This window comes from Bufo bufo, chromosome 10, assembly GCF_905171765.1.
Source record: "Bufo bufo chromosome 10, aBufBuf1.1, whole genome shotgun sequence".
NCBI classification, from domain to species: Eukaryota; Metazoa; Chordata; class Amphibia; order Anura; family Bufonidae; genus Bufo; species Bufo bufo.
The window spans coordinates 125,612,249-125,623,418 of record NC_053398.1 but is presented as its reverse complement, the minus strand read 5'-3'; the positions used below and the strand labels follow the sequence as shown (position 1 = coordinate 125,623,418).

The 11,170-nt window shown below is 43.0% G+C and overlaps 1 non-coding gene across 1 annotated transcript; it reads left to right on the top strand.

Moving 5' to 3' along the window:
- Positions 1-10,650: 10,650 nt before the first annotated feature.
- On the top strand, positions 10,651-10,722 carry TRNAE-UUC. The gene has a single exon. It is a non-coding gene; the product is annotated as a tRNA-Glu (tRNA).
- The last annotated feature ends 448 nt before the right edge of the window (positions 10,723-11,170 follow it).

Sequence of the window (11,170 nt, the reverse complement as noted above, 5' to 3'; positions counted from 1 at the left end):
GATACTACTGGCTACTTGCTGATGCCACCATTCAGATGCTGCCACCTCTACTGCCATTTTTACAATGGGGCTTCCTAGCCTACTGATATGGACAAGTTACATTTTTACAAGGGTATGTATACCACTGGGTCTTGCGATCACACTGCTGTTGTTGGGTTCTGCTACTACTGTGATCTGCCACCATCTTGTGCTGTATGCCACTGCTGCTGCCCTCCCTCCCCACTCTGTCATGGAGCTACTATTCTCACTGTTACTACCAATGCTGCTGACCCCCTCTCCACTATGTTATGGGGCCACTATTGTCCCTATTTGGCCGTGTTCACATCATCGTTAATTTTTCCGTTCTTCTAATCCATCAGAAGAACAGGAAAATAAAAAAAGAATAAACAGAAGAAAAAAAAATGAACCTCTTTTTCACCATTACTTTATTGGCACTGCCTCTAATTCTTTATTTTGTTCCGCTAAGGAGCCATTTGGACAGAGCTCCTGCAGGGGCGCGCACATTTTTTTTGCTTTACTGAAGGGTGCTGTATGCTTTTCTTTTTGTTTAACAGAAAGAATTAGCTATGAATCGTGGCTCACACTGTTACTGCTGCTGACTACTTGAATCTTAGTGCACTGCACAGTGAAGTCCACAGCGATAAATTAGACCTGACGGTAACCTGACACAGCAAATCTACAGCTAACAGAAGGGATTAGCTATGAAACTTTGTGTAGTGCACACTTATGTACACAGCGATACACTCTCCCTGAAATCTCCCAGCACTCTCCTTGCACTCTGCCTGCAGTTTAAGTTCCAAGCTTTTACACTGAGATTGGGCCACCAAGTGGGAATAATATAATTAGGCAAATTTGGCTGGGTATACCACATTTATAGCAATTTGTAACAAATTAATATGTATTCAATCAAATTTCTTGGCAAACTTCGGCGAAGCGGCCGAATCAAATTTTTAAAAACTTTGCTTATCTCTAAAGGAATCAACCCTTTAATGTTAAGACTTCAAAGACTTGCATACGGGCCAAACAGGAATATTATGCCGTCAGGGACAGTGGCTAAAAGTTGAGGCCTTTACTCTGGTGAAAAGTTAGACAGTGAATCAATTCTGAATGATTGAGAGAGAGAAAGCCTAGTATGTTACTTTGGGTGGGGGTACTCTTTCTCATTACCAAGAGCGTCTAGTATGCTTAGTACATTTGCAGAGTATTGTAGGCCAGTTAATGTCACTCTGGGTTTCTGGGAAAGACATTAAATTAGTTTTCCTTAGCCGATCTGATGCCAGCAGATCCAAAATGTACTAATTTTTATATATTTTTTCCAGAAAATCAGAGGAACGTTGATTAGCTTATGATAGTCCTCATGCATACTCGGTGCCGTTAAAAGAAAGAAATAGTATTTCTACCAAGGCTTCTCAGGCAGCCAAGCAAAGTTCCTTTGTTTAGTTCTGTTAAAGGATAGGTTCCCAGAAAGAGCTGGGTTCCTGTTATGAAACACTAAGAGGTACATTAATTAAGATCAGTATTTTAGATGCTGGTCTTAATAAAGGCCCTGTGCTGGTGGAGGATTCGCTGATGTTATGAAGAGGCGTTATGAAGAGAGCTTCAGAACTGTCTTACAATTAGACCATTTTCTATGCTTAAACCAGGCATAGAAAATGACGGTCTAGCCGACCTATCCCTTTCCCCGCCCATGACATGCCCACAATTAGACCTGGCATGAGCAGAGCGAAGTTTCAGATAGAGAGAGAGAAAGAGAGAATTACATGAATCCCACACTTCTTGTACCCATCTCAGTTGTCCCGCTTATCTGATGGGGAAAGAAAGCAATTATCACAAATAACTAGAGAAGAAGCCAAGGCAGCAATTGATTTCTTCCCATCCGTAATGCCTGTATGGATTCCCGGTTAGCTATTACAGGAAATGTGATCAAATACTAAAGTGGTTTTAAAGGGGTTCAACATTAATGGTCTATCCATCAGGATAGGTCATGAATATGTGATGGTTGGGGGTTCAACTCCTCGTACACCTGCCAATCAGCTGTCTGAGGAGGTCGTGGCCTATGGCTTTCTCACAGCATTACAAACACAGAGTCATACATTGTATTGTGGCTGTGTTTGGTATTGATGCCCAGCTCCATTCACTTGAATGGGACTGAGCTGCAAGTAAACCATTACACCAATGCACATTATATCACTGGCCTGGGTAGAGATTGTGGCACTCATTGGAGCATTGAGGCCTCTTCAAACACCTGCAGGGAGTCGGATAGTACAGGCCATCAATATTGTATCCCAGAAAACACTATTAACACCTCACCTGACAAATGTGTGTAATAACATATCACAGGTATCTCAGAATTAAAGATTCCTAGTACAAGAAACTAGGCATAATACCTGCTGGGGTTGATCCTTCTTATTAAATAGGAAGAGGGTCATGTGACACATCAAACTTATTGGGAATTTCACAAGAAAAACAATGGTGTGCTTGGTTTCAACGTAAATTTATTTTTATAAAATGTGTTCAATGTGCTGCCCATTGTGTTGGATTGTCAATGCAACCCTATTCTCCCACTCTTCACACACTGATAGCAACACTGCAAGAGAAATGCTAGCACAGGCTTCCAGTATCCGTAGTTTCAGGTGCTGCACATCTCGTATCTTCACAGCATAGACGATTGCCTTCAGATGATACGAGATGTGCAGCACCTGAAACTACGGATACTGGAAGCCTGTGCTAGCATTTCTCCTGCTGTGTTGCTATCAGTGTGTGAAGAGTGGGAGAAGAGGGTTGCATTGACAATCCAACACAATGGGCAGCACATTGAACACATTTTATAAGTGGTCAGAAACTTGTAAATAACTCATGAAAAAATAAAGTTACGTTGAAACCAAGCACACCATTGTTTTTCTTGTGAAATTCCCAATAAGTTTGATGTGTCACATGACCCTCTTCCTATTGAAAAAACAAAAGTTGGATTCAAAATGGCCGACTTCAAAATGGCCGCCATGGTCACCACCCATCTTGAAAAGTTTCCCCCCTCACATACACTAATATGCCACAAACAGGAAGCTAATATCACCAACCATTCCCATTTTCCCATTCCCACCCTGTATAAGCAAAAAGGACTTAGTGCACAAAAAGGTGATTCCTAGGCAATCGGTGCAACTTATGCAGTGATGGCCACCCCACCTACCTTTGATTGACAGGACCAGACATCAGCAATGTCTTCTCACTTACCCTTTGATCCGCACCTTTGCTTTCCACCATCAGAACCTGTGCAGTACATCTAGTTTTGTGTGCCCCGCAGCTTTGGATTTTAAGGATCCAGGTGAGAGGATCTTGATGATGCATGGATGATCCTGTTCACAGATGTTCTTTAAATTTTTAACCATCCTAGATACCTTCAGTACAGGATTTTTCAATAAGTGATAGGCAAAGAAAGTGTCCTGCCCCGCCCCTGAGTATATTCTCCACCCCAGGCTTTTAACACTCTTCTAAACCACTTCTAAAAAGTGTAATTTGAATTGTAACAGCTAACCAGGTTGTGATCAGGGTGTATGCCATCGGAGATGTCCTTTTCCCGGCGAGAGGCGTTGATGCAGAGTATTTCCGATATACCATCTGCTGGATCCTTGTAGAGAGGGAGAAGTAGAGCTTTTAGATAAGCTAGTAATTAGTGATGTCGCGAACATAAAATTTTCAGTTCGCGAACAGCGAACGCGAACTTCCGCAAATGTTCGCGAACTGGCGAACCGGGCGAACCGCCATAGACTTCAATAGACAGGCGAATTTTAAAACCCACAGGGACTCTTTCTGGCCACAATAGTGATGAGAAAGTTGTTTCAAGGGGTCTAACACCTGGACTGTGGCATGCCGGAGGGGGATCTATGGCAAAACTCCCATGGAAAATTACGTAGTGGACGCAGAGTCGGGTTTTAATCCATAAAGGGCATAAATCAACTAACATTCCTAAATTGTTTGGAATAACGTGCTTTAAAACATCCAGTGTGTGTATACGATCAGGTATGATGTTGTATCGATCAGGTAGTGTAAGGGTTACGCCCGCATCACAGACATTGACAGACCAAACTCCCCTTTTAATGCACCGCAAACAGTTCATTTGCACAACCGCAAACTCCCCATTTGCACAAGGTTGGATACCAAGCTAGCCACGTCCCGGTGATGTCATTGAAGGTTTCTTCCTCCACCCAGCCACGTACAACACCAAGGGTCCCCGAAAGGTCAATTGAATTGATTTTTCGAACGGGGAGATGGTTAAAAAAACGCTGGCTCCCTCCCCTTTGTTTTTATCCACGGTGACTGCGTCTGCGCCGTGCAATTTACTGTCACACCCGATATGAGTGGTATTTTCTGTAGTACTATTCTCATCAGTTTAATCCCTCTAACGTCCCCGACTCCCCAATCTGGGGGCCATTTATTAAACAGATTTTTCGGACGGGGAGATGGTTAAAAAAACGCTGGCTCCCTCCACTCTGTTTTAATCCACGGTGACTGCGTCTGCGCCGTGCAATTTACTGTCACACCCGATATGAGTGGTATTTTCTGTAGTACTATTCTCATCAGTTTAATCCCTCTAACGTCCCCAATCTGGGTGCCATTTATTGAATAGATTTTTCGAACGGGGAGATGGTTAAAAAAAACCTGGCTCCCTCCACTCTGTTTTAAACCACGGTGACTGCGTCTGCGCCGTGCAATTTACTGTCACACCCGATATGAGTGGTATTTTCTGTAGTACTATTCTCATCAGTTTAATCCCTCTAACGTCCCCAATCTGGGTGCCATTTATTGAATAGATTTTTCGAACGGGGAGATGGTTAAAAAAACGCTGGCTCCCTCCACTCTGTTTTAAACCACGGTGACTGCATCTGCGCCGTGCAATTTACTGTCACACCCGATATGAGTGGTATTTTCTGTAGTACTATTCTCATCAGTTTAATCCCTCTAACATCCCCAATCTGGGGGCCATTTATTAAATAGATTTTTTGAACGGGGAGATGGTTAAAAAAACGCTCGCTCCCTCCACCGATATGAGTGGTATTTTCTGTAGTATTATTCTCATCAGTTTAATCCCTGTTACGTCCCATATCAGGAATTGCCTTTTATGAAAAACAGTCAGTGGAAGCGGGCCTGACACACACTGGCAGCAGGCAAGCAACTGAAATTACACTAAAGTGTAAAAATTAAATGCCTTATTTATCGGCAAGCTACTGTGCCACCCGGTATGAGTGGTTGGCACTGGCAGTGGGCACACTACAGTCAGTAGAAGCGGGCCTGACACACACTGGCAGCAGGCAAGCAACTGAAATTACACTAAAGTGTAAAAATTAAATGCCTTATTTATCGGCAAGCTACTGTGCCACCCGGTATGAGTGGTTGGCACTGGCAGTGGGCACACTACAGTCAGTGGAAGAGGGCCTGACACACTGACTGGCAGCAGGCAAGCAACTGAATTTAGACTACTGTCTAAAAATTAAATGCCTTATTTATCGGCAAGCTACTGTGCCACCCGGTATCAGTGGTTGGCACTGGCAGTGGGCACACTACAGTCAGTGGAAGCGGGCCTGACACACACTGGCAGCAGGCAAGCAACTGAAATTACACTAAAGTGTAAAAATTAAATGCCTTATTTATCGGCAAGCTACTGTGCCACCCGGTATCAGTGGTTGGCACTGGCAGTGGGCACACTACAGTCAGTGGAAGAGGGCCTGACACACACTGGCAGCAGGCAAGCAACTGAATTTAGACTACTGTCTAAAAATTAAATGCCTTATTTATCGGCAAGCTACTGTGCCACCCGGTATCAGTGGTTGGCACTGGCAGTGGGCACACTACAGTCAGTGGAAGCGGGCCTGACACACACTGGCAGCAGGCAAGCAACTGAATTTAGACTACTGTCTAAAAATTAAATGCCTTATTTATCGGCAAGCTACTGTGCCACCCGGTATCAGTGGTTGGCACTGGCAGTGGGCACACTACAGTCAGTTGAAGTCGGCCTGACACACACTAGCAGCAGGCAAGCAGCTGAAATTACACTAAAGTGTAAAAATTAAATGCCTTTTTTATGCAAAGTCCTGTGCCAGCCGGTATGAGTGGTGGGCACTGGCAGTGGGCACACTACAGTCAGTGGAAGTCAGCCTGACACACACTGGCAGGCAACTAACCTTAGATTAAAGTGTAAAAATTAAGTGCCTATTTTTTAAGCAAAGTCCTGTGCCACTCGGTATGACAGGGGTGGGCACTGGCAGTGGGCACACTACAGTCAGTTGAAGTCGGCCTGACACACACTAGCAGCAGGCAAGCAGCTGAAATTACATTAAAGTGTAAAAATTAAATGCCTTTTTTAAGCAAAGTCCTGTGCCAGCCGGTATGAGTGGTGGGCACTGGCAGTGGGCACACTACAGTCAGTGGAAGTCAGCCTGACACACACTGGCAGGCAACTAACCTTAGATTAAAGTGTAAAAATTAAGTGCCTATTTTTTAAGCAAAGTCCTGTGCCACTCGGTATGACAGGGGTGGGCACTGGCAGTGGGCACACTACAGTCAGTTGAAGTCGGCCTGACACACACTAGCAGCAGGCAAGCAGCTGAAATTACATTAAAGTGTAAAAATTAAATGCCTTTTTTAAGCAAAGTCCTGTGCCAGCCGGTATGAGTGGTGGGCACTGGCAGTGGGCACACTACAGTCAGTGGAAGTCAGCCTGACACACACTGGCAGGCAACTAACCTTAGATTAAAGTGTAAAAATTAAGTGCCTATTTTTTAAGCAAAGTCCTGTGCCACTCGGGATGACAGGGGTGGGCACTGGCAGTGGGCACACTACAGTCAGTTGAAGTCGGCCTGACACACACTGGCAGGCAACTAACCTTAGATTAAAGTGTAAAAATGAAGTGCCTTTTTTTTAAGCAAAGTCCTGTGCCACACGGGATGACAGGGGTGGGCACTGGCAGTGGGCACACTACAGTCAGTTGAAGTCGGCCTGACACACACTAGCAGCAGGCAAGCAGCTGAAATTACACTAAAGTGTAAAAATTAAATGCCTTTTTTATGCAAAGTCCTGTGCCAGCCGGTATGAGTGGTGGGCACTGGCAGTGGGCACACTACAGTCAGTGGAAGTCAGCCTGACACACACTGGCAGGCAACTAACCTTAGATTAAAGTGTAAAAATTAAGTGCCTTTTTTTAAGCAAAGTCCTGTGCCACACGGAATGACAGGGGTGAGCACTGGCAGTGGGCACACTACAGTCTGTGGGCCTGCAGCTCCTCACACACAGGCAGGCCAGGCAACTGCAATATGTATATAAAGGAGAAAAAAAAAGCAGACTAATGTTGCAGCCCTAAAAAGGGCTTTTTGGGGTGCTGTCAGGACGCTGTCCTTACAGCAGAGATCAGATGAGTCTTTCAGGACTGGAGTGGACACTGAATTCACTAGCCTAGCTATCGATTTCCCAATTAAATCAGCAGCAGTTACAGTCTCCCTCCTCTCACTAAGACTGCAGCTTCAGAATGAATCTAAAATGGATGCTGTGCAGGAGGTGGGAGGGTCTGGGAGGGAGGGTATGCTGCTGATTGGCTGGAATGTGTCTGCTGACTGTGAGGTACAGGGTCAAAGTTTGCTCAATGATGATGTATAGGGGGCGGACCGAACATCGCATGTGTTCGCCCGGCAGAGGCGAACGCGAACAAGCTATGTTCGCCGGGAACTGTTCGCCGTCGGATAGTTCGGGCCATCTCTACTAGTAATTAAGCTGGAAGCCGGTACCCTTCAATAACGAGACGAGGCTACCTTTGAGGGTTAAGCAGGACTCTTTTAATGACCACACAAGCAATTCCTTTTATACACATTTTCCAACAAGGTTACCTCCCACGTGGACCTTGTTGGGAACTGAGGCCATAAACATAGCAGCCAATCATTTACAGTTTTACAGTTTAAACACACCCATTCATCTGCTTGGAAGATAGTGGAGTTAATTGTGGTATCAGCTTAATTGTTTCCAAGCGAACAATATACTTTTTAACACATTTCTGCAACTCTAAAACTATACATTCAACAAACACAATGGCATTGCCTGTGACACAATCAACAACACAATGGCATTGCCTGTGACACAATCAACAACACAATGGCATTGTCACGGATGATGTTGCAGATAGCTGGAAGTTATGGATAAACATCCGACTGGCTTGATCCCAAACTAAGGAGCATAAAGGTGACCCCTATAAAAACCCTAAGAGCTCACCCTGACTGCTAAGCACATACAAGGGTCTCAGAGGTAGACGATTGCATGCCCTCGTACCTAGACTGTGTGACACCTGAAAACCCTATAATAATGAGGGGACACGACCACCAGCTCCCTGCACTTAATACGGAGGGAGCAAGGAAACACAATACATGAAAGGACTTATCTGAACAAGCAGTAACAGAAGTTTCCAGCAGTGAACACTTCAATCCAGGAAGTAGTATAAACCGCAAAGTGAGGCAGTATTGGAGGGAATATTAAGGGAGGCAATTAGTGTAAATAGGTGACAGCTGGGAGAAGGAAAGGAGATGACAAAGTGAAACCAAAACAAAGAACATCATGCAAGAGGTACAGAAGAACGTCTGCCAGACCTTCTCAGAGAGCTGGCGGTGACAGGCATTGCCTATGACACAATGAACAAACACAATGGGTATTGAGATACTTAACAAAATAAAAGTAATGAATCCAGGGGGTTTATACCAGGTTACAGTCTTTGGTCCAGGCAATAACAGGGGTTCTGTTACATGAATGTTAGCATTATAGAACACCAATTTATCTTTAGCAGTAAGCAGAGGTTTGATATATCACTGTGTCTGTCAAGATACATTCACAAGCTGATACACGTCCATGTTCCACACTTATTCTCCAGGTACCAAGTACATGACCGTTTTCTTATATGTTCTTATAAATCTGTCTGCCGGTAATTCCAGCAGCTTTTCACTATAGACTTTAGCTTGGCTGTGTTTTTTTTATTTGTTGGATATAGCTGAGATATAAAAATTCCTAACAAACACAGCATTCATGCTATAAAGACTGTACAACAATGCTTGTTACATAATTTTGTCTCCGATGTCTACCCAGTATGTTATCATTCCTTAACCGAATGACACAGAACTCCAGCACAAAAAGCCTTAAGTACAATGGAAGGTTAGTATTTTGTGTTTAGAAACCAGAGATGCCATTATCAAAGAAGGAGACACAAAGTACGGTGTCTTGTTCTACACTCTGTGGAATGAATGGAATACTCCTTCAACATACCGATGTAAGAAAGCAAATAAGTAAATCACAATGGGTCTTTTTTCCACAGTAGTAGCTATATGGATATTTATCCCGTCATTATGCTGTCTGGAACCGCTATAGAAAGATGTCTGTAACCTTGCTATTACAAAAGCTGCTGCAATCTATTTTAAACCATACAGATTTAAAGTTACTGAGCAGATGTTCGGCTCCAAAGGGGTTTATTATAAAAACAAAGGGAAAAAAGGATAGTGTGCCAGTGGTTGTTTATAGGAGATGACACAGCCTATGAAATTACCATGAAAGCCAAGAATCAGTAAACAGTCGTGCACGCTGGAAACAAAATTACCTTCATGTAATCTAGGTTTTATTAAATAAATAGCATTATTTATCACAAAACATTCAATTTTTTAATCACATTTTTACTATGGGTTGGTAGAGGTTGCCACGATAACTGAGGACACTTCACGTAAGTAGGAACGCCCAGTGGACACTTGATTAATTTGCCTAAACCTTCTACGTATGTCTGATATATTGATGATAGCAAAAATGGTCCTCAGCACTTATTTATCAGTGAAATAAGTTTATGTGGGTCAAATCTGCTGGAAGGATTATTTTAGGGAGCTTGCAAAAATATAATTTATATGGGAATACTGAGTTAATATAGGAAGATCCTGGATTTCAGACACTCATCTATTATGAAGAGCATGTACAAAAAAAGTCTTTCTTGTTTCGGAAGACCCAGTAGATCTGAATCTAAAAAGGTCGACCAATTGATTTTAATAGAAACAGTGTAATTCACCTATTTCACCAGAAATAGTGCTGCAGGGCAATTAAAAAATTGGGTGTTCCATCAATGGGATGTTCAGTGATCAACTTCCTTTGTGAGATTTCAGAAAATAATTATGATAGTGAATGAGATTAAACTAATCTTGAAAAGGAATTATTTCCTAGTGTATTCAACTTGTTTTTGGTAGCTCAATAACAAGACTGCTTAGGTCACTACCATCCACGTTTTCAGTGCATCCATCTTCTCCTAAAACTGTAAAAGGCTCAAGGATGGTAGATAGCTTTCTTAATATAAGAAGACTGGAAACTAGCGATAAGCAAATTTCTTGAAATTTGTTTTGTGTCCGATTGCGATGTAAGATACTAAAATTTGCACATATTTTTCCCAGAAAGGCAGAGCAGCAATGGCTGGACTACAATACTCCTCATGCATACATGTTGGTCTCCCTAATGAGGAAAAGCACCCCCCAAGAATACTCAGCTAACCAGAGTAATTTTCTCTTGAGACATGTAGTACTCTTTTCCTTTTGGAAAGAAGACTAGATTGCACATCTCATTCATATACATATAATCCTGGGCCCCTGATTAATCTTGTCCCATATGGTCTAGCGGTTAGGATTCCGGGTTTTCACCCAGGCGGCCCGGGTTCGACTCCCGGTATGGGAACCACTACCACAAGAGGACACAGTTTTAAATTAGAGGGGCAAAGGTTTAAAAGTAATATAAGGAAGTATTACTTTACTGAGAGAGTAGTGGATGCATGGAATAGCCTTCCTGCAGAAGTGGTAGCTGCAAATACAGTGAAGGGGTTTAAGCATGCATGGGATAGGCATAAGGCCATCCTTCATATAAGATAGGGCCGGGGGCTATCCATAGTATTCAGTATATTGGGCAGACTAGATGGGCCAAATGGTTCTTATCTGCCGACACATTCTATGTTTCTATGGATTGCACATCTAATCTCCAGAGGAGTATTTCGCATTGATGTCTCTGTGATTTACCTGAAAAAAAATCACAAGGAATTCAGTTTAATTAAAATCAGAATTTTTGGGGAAATTTAGGATAAATTCCAAATTGGTAAAATCAACTCGCTCATCTTACTAGAAACCAAAAA